The sequence below is a fragment of the Canis aureus genome, chromosome 30 (genome assembly GCF_053574225.1).
Source record: "Canis aureus isolate CA01 chromosome 30, VMU_Caureus_v.1.0, whole genome shotgun sequence".
Lineage (NCBI taxonomy): Eukaryota > Metazoa > Chordata > Mammalia > Carnivora > Canidae > Canis > Canis aureus.
The window spans coordinates 39599609-39609111 of record NC_135640.1 but is presented as its reverse complement, the minus strand read 5'-3'; positions in this window follow the sequence as shown (position 1 = coordinate 39609111).

Genomic DNA, 9503 nt, shown 5'->3' with positions numbered 1-9503 from the left:
CCCGGTCGGCCTTGGGTTCTCAAGACCTCATGCATCCTAGAGCCCTCAAAGTCCCCACCCCATCACAGGATCAGCCCAAGGTCCAAAATCTCATCTAAATCTCATTGATTCTGGAGACCAGCATTCACCACCTGAATCAGGTGCAGCTCCTGGGAACATTCCTCCCCATCTACAGGCCAGTGACTGAGGACAAATTACGCGTCTCCAACACAGAGTGGTGGCACATGCACAAGTTAACAGTTGCAGATATTCCTCTTCAAAATCGTGCAACACGGACGGTGAGGTGAAGTCTTGGGTCCAAAGCAATTTTGAAACCCAACCAGGTGAAGTCTCTTAGATTTCCAGGCCTGGGGATAACCTGTGGCTCTCAGCTCTGCCTCTGGGCTCTTTGTCTTGCTCTGAGTCACCTTCCCTTTTTTATGAAAGCCAGCATATTTTTTAGCTCAACAGTTTTATCAGCCTGCTTCCTGCCAATAGAGTTGTTGGGTGGGGGTGGGGGGGTGGTTAGGGTCCAACAGCTTCCTCTCAACTCATCCTCTTTCTGTCCCTTCTGGTCCAAACTGGCATCACTTCCGCTGATCTAAAATTCTCGAGAACTGTGTGGGCCTGTTGGGAATGTCCCAGAGTTAACACCGTGGAACAAAAGCCTCATTCATGGGTCCCTCATCTTAAAATGCCAGTGTCATCGCAAAATCATCATCATGGAATTTCTTCTTTATGATGTCTTCATTCCCACCTGCCATTAATTTTGGCAAATTAATCAAGGAGTGAAATGAGAGCACAGTGTTCATTTGTTTTAAGTGAACTTGATTTCTGAAAATCTGATTTTAGGAAAGTAATAAAGCGGGGAAGTAACTTGGTTCTCCTTAACCTTGTGGTTACAGAATTTGGCACTACTACAGCCATGAGCCCTGTGGGTGATTTGTTTTTTTGTTTTCTACAACTGTGGATTATTTCATATCATGAATAAGAATATGACAAAATAGCACTCAAAATTGCATTTTGAGAACACCTGGTTGGAGATAAATAACAAAATAACACATATGTAAATTAGACAGGCATGGTTTAGGTGTATTCATGGTTGTCCCTTGAAAAGGTGAGTAATTTGGCACAGGCAGCCACCGAGCCATTCACCAAACACAGAATATTGTGAATGAGAAACATCAGATTGAGGATCAAGGAAACAAGGAATCAAGGAAACACACTGTCATTATCAAGAACGAAGTGTTAGGGATGCCTGGGTGGCTCAGGGCGTGACTCCGGGGTCCTGGGATCGAGTCCCGCATCGGGCCCCCTGCAGGGAGCCTAATTCTCCCTCTGCCTGTGTCTTTGCTTCTCTCTCTGTCCCTCATGAATAAATAAATAAAATTTCTAAAAAGAAGAATGAAACACCAAAATTCAACAGAATTAATACGGAAGCAGGAAGTTTAACAAATAATCGGAGAAACATTACAGAAGCATCTTGATTGGGGTGTGTGCAAAGGCGTTTAAAGAGTGTCTCACTCCTCAGTGTGACCCTTAATGAGACTCTCTGAGAGTAGAAAGGATTAGAGAATGAAGTAATTGGAAGGTTAAGAGAACATAAGCCCAAATACAGGAAACATTCAAGAAGACACTTTGGGATTTCTGGTAATGCTGTGTGTGTGTGTGTGTGTGTGTGTGTGTGTGTACAGGTATCTTCCATTTTTCAAAAGCTTAAGTTAAACAACTTTGCTTTTACAAAAGACCTACATTAGTACCTGTCCTCACTACTCAAAAGAAATCCAGAGGGGATTTTCACTTTTATAAAAATGGTGAAAAGTGAAAACAGTGTCCAGCAGCAGGTTTGCAGTGAGTTGCAGGGAAGGTAGTGTGCACCCCATGCAGTGAGCAATGACCCCCTGGACTTCCTGCCCCACACACCACCTGCAGCATCTCAGCTTCTGGTCCTCAGGGCTCTGAACGGTGTCTGTTAGCATCTGGGCATGATCTCAACTGCTTCTGTGTATTCATTAGCTAAATGTGCTCTGGGAATCAGAAAAACCTAAAAGAGGTGATATTTTTGGGGGTCTGGGAAAGCTCAAAAGTTTTCCATGTAAACTAATGTTAATTGCTCCTTTGCTTTACATCATTTTGCATGGTGGGGGCAACCTCTATATGGATGCACACACACACACACACACACACACACACACACACACACTCCAAATATTTGATTCTGTTATTTCTCTAACGCACCTGAGCTGAAATCTGAACATGGCCACAAAATACAGGAAAGTTCATCATTTAGCAGGTTGACCTTCATCTCTGCATTTCAAGAATCAGGAAAGGTTTTCAAATTAAACCCCTAGGACCATCCCAAAGATGGTAATTCCTAAGAAGAACCTGATATTCAAATGTAGAGGTTCCCAGTCTTGGTAACAGATGGAAAATACTGTGTCAGTGGGGCTAAGGAGTATTTCCTGTCCTCAGTACAAGAAAAGATACTCTTCTGAATTACTTATTTATCAGTTTATGTGGGAAAAAATGCCACTGATAGCATCGAATGGGTTTCCACTGCTTTTCCTTTCCTTAACCTGTTAAGCAGATTTCTTTCTAAGCCTGCTGCAGAAGAGGGGCAATTGTTAGGAGTCCAGATGCTCTGCATCAATTCACATAGGACAGAAAACGAGATTAGTTGGGGAAGAGGAAAAGAAGAAAAAAAAGAATCAGGGTGGGCTGCATTAGGAAGAATATGGTGGATGTCATGGGGACACGCCAGGACCATGCTCTATTTTTCTGATGGATATCAAGTGTGATGGGGTTACATGGTGACCCCCAAAGGATACATCCAACTGAGGCCTGTGAGAGTGGTCTTGTTTGGAAAAAGGGTCTTTGCAGATGTAATTAAGGATCTTGGATAGGATCATCCTGACTCAGGATGGACCCCGGATGAGTGGCAAGTGTTCTTATCAGAGAACAGAAGGGAGAAAACAGACAGGGAGAAGATGGTGAAGGTGATGAAGGAGGAGAGACAAGGATTTGGCTACAAATCAAAGAACACCATGGGCCGCCGCAGCCACGGGAAGTTGCAGGAGTCGTGGAACAGATTCTCCTCACAGCCCGGTGAAGAAACCAACCCAACTCACACCTTGATTTCAGACTTGTACCCTCCAGAACTGTGGGAGGACACCTTTCTCTTGCGGTAAGCCACCCTGCTTGTGGTAAATTGTTTTGGCAGCTACTGGAAACCAATGCATTGTGATGCCATGGGGTGGGGGCAGGGAAGAGAGTGAGAGTGAGTGGGAAGGCGGGCAGGGGGAGAAAAAAGAAAAAAACATATAATGGAGATTTCATCCTTTTTTTAAAAAAGATTTTATTCATTTATTCATAGAGACACACACACACAGAGAAAGAGAGAGAGAGAGAGGCAGAGACACATGCCAGAGGGAGAAGCAGGCTCCATGCAGGAAGCCTGACGTGGGACTCGATCCCGGGTCTCCAGGACCACGCCCTGGACCGAAAGCGGTGCTAAACTGTTGAGCCACCCGGGCTGCCCGAGATTTCATCCTTTATGGGAATTTAGTAAGTATATTTCTTATCAATAGTTTAGATTCATTTAATAAATATTTCTGAAGTCCCTACTTGATGCCTGGGACTCTTCCAGGCACTTGGATTTTAATAGCTCATGGGATAGGTGCAGACACTTGCCCTCTTGGAACTTATGTTCTGGGTTGTTTTTGTTTATTTTTGTGGAGGGAAGGGAGAGAGGTTGAGCAGTGAAGGGGGGCAGAGGAGAGAGAGAGATTGAGAATCTCAAGCAGACTCCATGCTGAGTGCAGAGCCTGACACAGGGCTCGATCTCATGACCCTGACATCATGACCTGAGCTGAAATCAAAATAGGATGCTTCAGTGACTGAGCCACCTAGGAGCCACCTCCATTTTTTTATTAAATGTCACATCATCTTAAGGTAAGGACTAAGATATGCACCTTCATGAGTCGTATATTCTGGGGGTCCACCTGTGAATGGATTTGAGGCACACCCCAACCCTGAGTTACCAGCAGCCTGGAGGCAGGCACGACCATGTGGTGGGCTGGTGAGGCGGGTGACACGGGTGAGTGGTGGAGGTTTGTGTCCCCCAGCGGAGCTAGCAGAAAACCACGAAAGAGATCGAGATAGTCATGGCAATGCATCAGAGGACACACGAGATGGATCTGAAGGAGAACCCAGACTTCACTGTGTTACACAAATCCCTGAGCTGAGGAGGGTTGAGAAACTTCTTGTGGAGTTGCTAGCTGGAATTAGTAGTTATCCTGGTCTCCATGGACAGCCAGTTTCTTGAGAAATTTGAGTCTTTTCTGGACAGAGAGAGGAGACTTGCAGGGACCAAGGCTTGGTTTCCTCCCGTGGAATCACTGATAGATGTAGTTACCAGCAGGGAGCTGGGAAATCCACTGGGAGCAGGGCACAGGTGAGGGGCATGGAAGCAGGGGTGGATGAAGGCAGGGACTGAATTAGAGGCCACAGAGGCCACGGGGCTGTTGTTCATGGTCTCAGAGCCATAGGTCTTCTGTTGTCATAGCAGATGGCATCCCCGCCAGGGAATAGGCACAAGGAGAGGAGAACCCAGGATCATCAGGGAGACATCATCATACAGAATGTTCAGGTGGGGGAAGCACAGGACTGACCCTGATCACAAGGAATGTTGGGAACACAGGGTCAGGTGAGACCAGGAAGGTCAACCAGCAGTTGGAAACCAAGGTGTGGGCAGAGTGGGCTCCTTCTTGGGGGTTCTGAGAGAGAATAGGTCTGGGCATCTCTCCCGGTTTCTGGCCCTAGGCAATCCTCGGGGTTCCTTAGCTTGTAGATGAATCAATCTAGTCTCTAGATTGAGACCGCCTAGTCTCTAGATTGTGGACACCGTCTCCACATGGTGTCCTCCTTGTGTGAATGTCCACCTGGCTTCTCTTCTTAATAGGATGCCAATCATTGGATTTAGAGCCCTCCCTAATCCAGGATGACCTCATCTCAAGACCCTTAGCTTGAAAAAAAAAAATAAGTACACATTCATAGGAATGGAGGTTAGCAAATCTTTGTTAGAGTAGCAATGGAACCTAGTAGTTTGGCCTGATGCCCACTCCAGCCTGCCTTCTCAACAGGGTGGGGGAAATGAGCTGTTGGGGGTGGGCCTGGAGGGAGTGTAGGACAGGTCCAGTGGTGCCAGGCTTGAGAGAGCCTGGACGAGAGAGAGGAGAGGATATTGAGAGATCTGGGGGTGAGAAATGCAGAAAGAGCCTCAGGGAAAGGGAAGATCTGAAGGTATCAACATTGCGCACCTCACACCACGAGTGGATCCTTCCTTTGTCAAGTTTTAAAGACTCGCTGAAAGATTTAAATTGCATTTCAATAATCATCTGGTAGCCAGACTGAGGATTCTTTGACACTGTCCCCACTATATAGAAGTGGTCCTTCAGGTGGAGCAAGAGGGCCTGGTTTTATATTCAGCTACATTTGGAGCAGACCTAAAACGATGTCCCCCCCCATCCACTCCCCACTTAGGGTAGTAGTCCAAAAACCTTGTATTGATTTACGTGTGTTTTTCCTACAGGCCAGAAAGAGTTCATTCCAAGGAGTCAAGAGATGTTGCCCAATAATCCAGAGACTGAATCCTAAAGCCTGAGCTAGGAAGATTCTCCCCCTGCTTCCTCTGTGTCTGGGCTGCCACGCTACACCTGGTAGCATCTCTTCATACGGAGAAACACATTTTCTGGAAGACTCACGCTTCCATCCTCCATCTTCCTCTGAGGAGCACCCATGTTTGTCGGTCTCTGGTTCCCTTCTGGAAACCTCCTCAGTAAATCTGGTTCGCAACTGAGCAGAGAGCATGAGCCTGCCTTAAAAGCCATGACCTGACTGGCAAAGAGAATAGCCGCATCTCAGTTTCAGCTACATTACAAATAATAAGCTCTTGTTGCATGGGACTGGGGATCCACAATTTCTCTCTCTGTCTTTTTTTTTTTTTTTGATCCACCACAATATCTTAATGAATCCTTATTTTTTATTTATTTATTTTTTTTTATTGGTGTTCAATTTACTAACATACAGAATAACCCCCAGTGCCCGTCACCCATTCACTCCCACCCCCCGCCCTCCTCCCCTTCCAACACCCCTAGTTCGTTTCCCAGAGTTAGCAGTCTTTACGTTCTGTCTCCCTTTCTGATATTTCCCACACATTTCTTCCCCCTTCCCTTATATTCCCTTTCACTATTATTTATTTTTATTTTCTTTTTTTCCATGGAAGCAAATGTTGCCTGGAAAAATAGTAATCAGAAATGTATCCCATGGATATGTCATTTCTTCTATCTCCTAGCCTTGATTTAGTTGGTTTTCATTCATTCATTCAGCAAATAAATTTTCTTGAATCCCTACTGTGTGCCAAGCTTGGCTGAGCTGGTCGACCCAACACGTCATTTCTCATGCTTCTGGCAGCTGAATCCGTATTTCAGGGCTCGCTGTTTCTCGTGTTTCATCACGGTGCATGGCCTCGTTTAGCTTCCTGTTGCTCAAGATGTATATTGTTAAAATCTGAATTCCCTTCTCCCACTTTTCTAAAGCAGTAGTAATAATGGTCACAGTCAGAGGAGGTCAAGCCTATTTACTATATTAAAATATTAACTTGCTAGCCAATTTCAACGCCAACCGATTTAAAACCGCGCATATAAAAAGGGTTAAATGTGACAAGAAAAATAGAAAACTCAGGTACATTGTGCCCATCAATGACCTTGGGAGCCTGTCAGAAAATCTCTCAGATTTTGAAAGGATAAAATAAATGGTTGGAGGGAGACATTTAAAGAAATCATATGCAGTTGTAACAATACATCCCACCAACAATGGGGGCCTGTTTGCAGTAATGAACCAACCTGACGTCCATCAGCCATGCATCGGTTCAGTGGTAACAATGGTGACATTGTGTGCTCGTGGCACACAGAAGGTTGTGATGTGAAAATTATCCTTCATTCGGCTCCTTCCACCCTGGTTCCAAATTGAACCCTTAGAGAAATATTTGGTTGGGCCTGTGCTTTCAAAATAAAGCAAATGCACTTTAAAAACATTAAAATAAGTCAGAGACAATGGCTTTACCAGAACCATGTGGATTAGGTGGATTTAGCTGTAATTTTAGACGAAACAAGGTTAGCTTCAGGAAAGGCTCCAACCGTAGTTTTGAAAAGTTAAACAAAACATGCCAGTAGGTTGGAATTCCATGCTGGCTGCCCGGGGATAGGATGAAGGAGTGGCCTCAGACAGAACCAGCTCAGAACTATAATAAATGACTTATTAAGACCCAGGGAAATGAACAGGTGTAGGGTATACCTAGAGTGTTTAAAGGAGTTTAATGCTTTTGACTGAAATTGCCTAATATCAGTAGACAAAGATGAATTTGCACCGGGTCTTCCAGTGGTGGGTCAAAGCAAGCATTAGACAAGGCAGCTCAAGAGGAACACTTCTCTGAAATGAAACAAAACCCAACCTGTCTGATAGGGAAGCAGAAAGGGGGTCGTTCTGCCCAGAGTGTGGAGATTAACTACGGGTACCGACCTCCCCGATGTCACCTCATCCCACACAGGGCCTGGAAGGTCTGGATGGCGAGGCTGGCTCATTACAGCGGGTCTGCTCTTCTCCCAACAGCCTCCTGACATCCGTGCTCGTGTGGCCAGTTGTCTCTTCCAGCCTGAGTGTCGCTGATGGCGAGGCTCCCTCTTGCCTCTTCCCTTTTCTTTCCAAACCTTCTGTCTTTCCTCTCGGCCCAGCAGCCCCCATGTTCATTAAGACCATGAGTCCTTGGCGCTCGTTAACTCTGAAAACCCCTGTCCTCTCTGTATGGGCCTGACGTTTCTACTGTTTTCCTGTGGCTGGTGTAACGAATGCCTACAGATGTTGTAGCTCCAGACAGCAAGAATTTGTTCTCTGGTGGTTCTGGAAGTCAGGCATCCAAGAGGGGTCTCATGGGGCTAATATCAAGGTGCACCAGGCCTGGTTGCTTCTGGAGACTCCAGGGGGAGACTCTACCCCTTTGCTGCTCTTATGGTCTACGTGTCTGTGTCCCTCCAAATTCATACACTGAAATCCTAGCCTCCAGTGTGATGGAGCCTCCCAGGCTTTTGGGAGGTGATTAATAATGAGTGTGGGGCCCCACGATGGGATCAGTGCCCTTATGAAAGGGATCCCCGAGGTCTCTCACCTCCCCTTCCACGGCAGGGTGGATGGGGTGGGGGTCACAGGGAGACACTTGCCATCTGCAACCCATAAGAGGACATGGCCCAGATCACCACCAAACAGGTGCCGGATCATAGAGGGCCGGCCTCCAGACCTGTGAGAAATACATGTTTGTGTTGTGGGTCCTCTGGTCTGTGGGGCCCTGTCACAGCAGCCCTAACTGAGGAAGGCACTGGCCTTTCTTTGGTGCGGGCCCTCCTCTTCACATGACCTGACCTTGGCTCCCCTCTCTACTGCCTCCTTTTTATAAAAATCCTTGTGCTCACATTGGACCCACCCCGATAACCCAAGATAAGCTCCCCATCACAACTTTAACCACATCTGCAAGTCTTCCCCCCACCCTCCCCAGTAAGGAAGGTAGCCTCATCACTGGGATTAGGATGTGGACAACATCAGAGGCCATCTCTCTGCCCTCCACGGGGCTCACCAAATTCTCCACCACAAAGCATGTCTTATCTCCTCCAGCAGCTGTGACTGGATGTCTGCCTGAGAAGTTCCCGGCCCTCACACTGCGTGTTGGCCGCCCTCTGCTCCTCACTGCAGTGGGGCTGGTCTCAGGCTGGCTTCCTGCAGGGGGAGGGAGAGACAGCCCAGGGCATCTCACATCTCTCTAGGTGGGTGAAGCTCCTGGCATCAGCTGCATGCCCTCCACGGTTTCCGTCCTGCTGGTGGACCCACCCCTGCCTTTGCCTCCTGCCCTTGGACTCCACCCCAGGGGTGGCACTGGCTCCGTGGTGCTGCTAATCTCTGCAATGCCTCACAGCCCTGTGCTCTATTTCAATTCTTCTAAGCACCTTTGTATTTATTTTTTTATTTTTTATTTATTAATTTTTTTGCACCTTTGTATTTAATTCTCCAAGTTACAGTCCCTCTCTTTAATTTATCTGGTAGGGATTTGGCTTCTTGGCTAGACCCTGATGGACGCACTATTTCCACAGTGTGGGGGAGGTAGAGCTACAAAGTGGCTTGACCTTTGCTCCCAGAAGTTGACAGTATGGCCAAGGACACAGAACAAACGGCGTTGTGCAAATCGGGGTGAGTGAGGCCACAATCCTGCATCAACAGGACGCTGTGGGGCATAGAGACAGGGCCCTTCTGGAGACGTGAAGCTGAATGTGCGCTTGATTTTCGAGGATGGAGAGAATTCCAAGACAGTAAAGTGGGGTAGGACGTTTCAGGAAGAGGGAGGAGGTAGGCAGGACCCCAGAGGCAGGACTGGGCAGGGGTACTGGGGAGTGGAGGGGAGCCCAGTGTGGCACGCACCCCTG